Source organism: Plectrocnemia conspersa, unplaced genomic scaffold, assembly GCF_051122295.1.
Source record: "Plectrocnemia conspersa isolate PC_06_02 unplaced genomic scaffold, ASM5112229v1 ptg000009l, whole genome shotgun sequence".
In the NCBI taxonomy this organism is placed as follows: Eukaryota; Metazoa; Arthropoda; class Insecta; order Trichoptera; family Polycentropodidae; genus Plectrocnemia; species Plectrocnemia conspersa.
In genome coordinates, this window is record NW_028277173.1 from 25,823,108 (window position 1) to 25,829,107 (window position 6,000).

Genomic DNA, 6,000 nt, shown 5'->3' on the forward strand with positions numbered 1-6,000 from the left:
AATTAAACCTAGTTACTCGTTCTATCTCAGTTTGCAAAACATCATATCATTATCTTTCTCACTCTCGTCACTCGGAAGTATCTCACCGCTCGCGCACGAAAGAGCAGCTCCAACTTGGGTCCCTTTGACTCCGGTCCTTTTGCCGACAATTTTCGGAAGAGCTCAAAGCTGGCCAAGTCAACTGAATAACCTTCACTTTACCTTCCGTTCTCGGTAACCTCGGACAACTTCCGAGAGATTTTAGAGCGGGCAGAACCTAACTCGGCCAAAGTAACCTACTATATTCTCCGTCCTTGACCAACCTTGGCCAACTTCCAGAGAGTGTAGTGCAAGCATAATATCAGACATTATGGACAATTAAGGAAATTAGCAAATTATATTACATTTTTATGAACACTTTTTTTGTTGGTATTTTTTTTATAAAAAAATACATTGGATTCAAAAGTATAAAAATGTCTTAATATAATGTTAGTAGCTTAATTGCAGTGACACTTTCCAGTATTTAAAAATGTCTAATTTGTTGCACTCCAGTGTATTCAGGTTATATTACCACTGGCCTATTTCATTTTTAACGTTCGCATCATTCTACAAAGAAGTTCTAAAACACTATATTCAAACAGTTTTCAGGAATGTCATAGAGAAAACTTCCCCCTAAAAGTAAGCTTAAAGTTTAATTAAATACAAGTTTAAGATTAGATAACTATTTTTAAATATGGTTTTTAATACACGTCTATGGTGACTTTCACTTTTATAATCATTGGCTATTTTAATTCGAGTAATATTGCTACCCAATAGAGAGACGGCGCCTTTCAAGCAACGTTGCGGTTTTCCACACCTTTCGCCCTTTCTAAGTGAAAAAATGCACATTATACCACATTACCTATTCGGGATAAACTACAATTTTGCGGCTAATACTGCGGCATTGTTAACACACGCGTTATCCGGTGGCCGCAACTACTTACTATATACATATATATGTACATATATTCCTTTTCACGATCGCGGGGTGACGAATTAACCACACGCCAGACCGCACACCGCATTCCCGGTCAATTATCGCACAATGTGCAACCGTTAAAATTTATATAATGTGTCGATATTGTGTGCCCGTCCAACAAAACCGGCCCTGGCATATGCGACTATAGGTGCATGGCAAAATGCGTGAGCGCGACACCCCCGCGGCGAGGCCGTGAAATTTTTATTTTAGTAGCCCGTAATTTGCCTTAAACGAAGCTTTTTGATAATCGCTCGTTAAAAACGCATATGTCAATTTATGGTAAAAGTTGAAAAAATATGGTGGTCGAGGTGACAATTGTCGAATTAGGAGGCAATTTGCGGTTTTTATTGAATTTCTTAGTGACAATTGCGTAGTGGTTTCTCATTGTAATGACGGTGTATTCATTTAAAATTCAATGGATAACTAACCTAACTGCCAATAAACCGTTTATGTCAAAGTAATATCACTTAACAGCTAATTTAATAAACAATTCGCAACTCAATAACAATATTAAGTTGGCTGAGAATATGTGTCTTCTAAAACAATATAGGACATTTAATCATTTATTGTAAAATAAAAACTACAAAATATAAAGTATTGTTAATGACGTAACAATTATTTACTTTAAGGTAAAACAAAACAATGAGTCTAAAAAAATCTATCACCCACAATTCACTGCCAGCAATTTACCGCCGCGTCAATTGATCGCATAAACAAAATGTTTTATTTATTATGTATTATTTCTTCAGTTATATATGTATATAACTATCTCGGATACCTCGAAACAGTGAAAGTTCGACCACCGTACATGTACGGCGATATTCCTCAAAGGGTGGAACTACCTTAAAAAAAATAAAGAGAGAAAGAGAGACAAGAAAGCGTACGAAAACCTTTCTCAAAAAATATGAAAATCATTAATTTAACACACAAGTGCTTCTTAAAACCCGCTTCCTTTGCTAGGCATCAGAGATAACAAGAGATGTGAGCCACGTCGAATAATTGATTTTGGGTCGTCGACCAGAGTAGAGAATATAGTGTATTTTTTTCATGTATTGAAGTCAGGGTTTCTCTAAGCCCGCGAGTCACCATTCACCAAACCACCCCAATAAAAACTTAAAGGGCTAATATCGAGATGTTAGCCTTTTGAATTGCTTCCACGGAGCGAGAATCTATTTAGAGAATCACCTCATCCTACTGAGAACGATGACACCAGTACCTAAATGACGTATCGCCGAGGGTCTCTGCCCCCGGATAATATGCTCATCACTGTTTTTATATAAATATATTATTATGTTTTATTAAATTAATGTAACGAATTACGTTTGTTATATTAGCACTTATGATTCCAGTAGTGCTACAATTTTTTGAGCTAAATTTTTATTTTAATAATTAAAGAAGTTCAAGACAATATTACAAATTTTAATTTCATTTTTATAAATGCTTAAAATATACTCTGATAAATGAAATTATGATTTTTTTTAAATATTTTCATTAAAAATTCTCGGTTTTATTTTATTATAAACTAATTTATTTATAATTTATATATTTTTTTGTTATAAATTATATAAAAATTCAAATATTTGATTTATTTCTTATTATCTTGTGAATTGATTTATTTGTAATAAAAATGTTATAGAAAATATTTTGCATAATATTCATAATATGTAGCATAAGTTTCAATCTTAACCTAACATGTTATCGCAATGCGTAATAATAATAATAATACATATAAATGATTAGCAATTAATACAAGTTATGTATCTTTTAATGAAAAAATAACCAAGAAGTAATATATTTGTGTTCATGATATTATTTTTTTGTTAATTCAGTGAAAAAATTTGTGGCAAAGTAGTGAAATTATAAAATTATAACATAAAAAATAGTTCATCATTACAAAAATATTAATACAAAAAAATGTACTTCAAAAACTTAAAATTTAAATTTAAAAAAACTGAAAGTTTTAAAATCAAATAATTCTACTGAATTTAAAGAAAAACGACTATAGGATATAAGGAAATTTTATTAAAAAAAAATTCAATTACACGTAACTTAGAACATAATTAGTGTTATTTTATCTGTGTGGAAAAAATAAGTGCGGAATTATTGTACCGTAATGTAAAAGCTTAGATTATATTTTTAATAATAGATTTCATTTCAGTAAAATCTCAATTTAGCGAAGCTTACGGGACCGAAGAAAAAAATTCGTTATACTGAATGTAAAGAAAATGACATATTTTTATTTTTTTTAATTACCATATTACTACAGCATCAAAATAACTTCTTACAAGATTAACAGATCGTTTTTTGTGCATTTTTAAGGATACTGTAATAAACACAATAAAATTTTAAAATTTGAGGTTCAGCGAAACACCTTGAATGCGCTTGTAAACAAATCTGGCACATGCCTAGTCAAGAACGAACTGAATTCGGAGAAATATTGTGTTAAATTGTAGCGTTATTCTTAAATTTGGATCAAAATATTTCGTTATACTGAAATCGGTCTTCGTTACAATGAAAACCTTTTGTATGAAAGTTTTTCGGGGACAAATTGAAGATTCGTTATACTGGGAATTTTGCTATTTCAGTATTCGTTACGAAGAGATTTCACTATATATTGTTTTTTTTTTTAATATTGAAACAGGATTTATAAATAAAATTGTGAAATATTTTTTCTTCATTTTATGTTAATTTATGTTTTTATCTGAAGATGTTTATGTACAAAAAAATTGTTTACTCTGATTAAAATAGTGTTGATGATATCAGTAATATATTTTGAATACATATTTACTATATTTAACTAATTTTTAAATTATATTCAAGTTACTTTGAATATATAAAAAAGTTCTCTTAAAGATGCTGAAAGACATTTTTAGCGAAACATCGAGAGAAAAGGCTCAAAGAAAAATCGTAAAAATAAAAATAATCTAAACATCTACCAAATATTATGCATTCGAGACAGAATATACTTTATATTTTTAAAGATTTTCAAATCTAATGTTATAGTGATTTTATAATGACATTTTTAACTAATCTAAATTCACATTTATCGAGTCATGACAATGATATTATTTTGTGTATTATAGATGCGTTTTTTATGTCCTGCCAGTTGGATACATATTGACAGAAGAATTTCTATCGGCAGTGTTCGGCTCAAAGGTGCCGCTGAGGTCGTCTTTTTCGATCTAAAAAGGTCCAAGCGGATAATTGAATTTCATAAACGGCGTGAAGTAATAACAGTGGGGGCACCATTATGTAATTTTCAAAATGGGACACACCGGCCGTTCGCTCGGACCCCCGCCCTGGCTTTGTGTCGCGGCCCAAAAAAATATTTATAAGAGCATTCATAATGTATACACATGTGTAACACAATACACACACGTGTATCTAAAATATGATTATGAAAATAATCCACATAAGCAATGACACGATGTCCGGGCGATTCCATTTGTAATTTTTTATTGATTACTTTTTGTGTGGTCCGCATAAAATTAGACGTGGAATGATATTCTAGAATATTTAGACTAGAATCAAACACATTACTTAAAAAAATATTGTCATCTTTTGCTATCTAATGGTTTCTCTAAATCACCAGTGTTTTTTTTAATTAAAAAAAATGAACAGTACATTTATAAAAAAAATATTATTATTCGAATAGCCTTAGAACTCTATTTAGAACATTTTTTAATAAACTTAAGAAGTTTAAAGTCGAAAGAGATAAGAACTGAATTTTTTTTATGAAGTTTAAAAAACAATCCTTCTGAGTATTTTTTTTCAAGGGTAGATTAGACAATTGACTTAACAATTAAAACTAAAAATTAAACAGCTATGATTTAAGACGTTACATTGAATTATATTTTCATAGATCCTTGATTTTTCAGTTGCATTGGAATTTGGAAAACTGCCTTTTTAATTGCTTCACAAATATTATTAGCTTACTAAATTATAATTCATTATTTTTACAAATATTTATAAATGCTACTTTCTGGATAAACTAGTCATTTATACAATACAGCATAAAATTGCTACATGTTTCGCTAATAATTTAAAAACAAAATCTGCTGAAAAATCGGATAATCCGAATGTAATTTGGTCCTAGAAATAAATATGCAGTAAGCTTTGAATAATATATATCAAATTATATTCCGTCAGGATATTTATGTTATTTTTCAACGGGCTATAAAACCTAAATCATTTTTTAATTGCCACGTATCGACGACAGGGAAGCGTTCGGATCATTCAGATTAGTCACAGTCATCAGACGTTTTCACGGAGCCGGTGTGTGGCCAAATATTTTGTTTGTACACTACCGCCCACTACCGTACAAAAACATCAAGTCATTTCCCGGGAAATATTTTTTTAATTATTTGTAATCGTAAAGGATGTTAAACTCGTTTTGCATCACGAGCCGAATAGTTTATTTTTCATTAGTCTGCACCTTTGAAGTAATAATAATTTAGTAAAAAAAACTTGACAACTACTGTATACATATATATACATATATGTTTTAGCAAAGAGATGTAAATATATTTTTATAACAATTTTTTTTAATTGCAAATTCCGATTAAATTTAATTTAAAAGCTTCGAAGATCAAATTAAAAAAGTATTGTTAGTTTTTGCATATTGCTAGTTAGAATATAAATATACTAATTATTAATGAAAAATGAATACAATCGATATTTGAGAAGCCTTCTATAATGAAAAACGAGTAATATGCGTATGTACAGGCAATTCTGTGAGAACAAGGCCGCTCTGTGTTGGAGCACTCGCGTTTAAGGCACGTAATGGCTATAAAATTTCCCTGCAAGCATTAAAAATGAGAGTGTGTGCACTCTTAGTGGCCATTAAGGTATTGTATCTGATGATGAAGTCCACCACCCTCTCCACCCTTGGCTATACACAATTCTAAAACCAACCCACTGACGTGCCTTATTTATTGACCCCGCTGTACTTCCGGGCTGTGTGTTTAGATTTACCGATTTGCTTATTATGGAACAACGTGTTT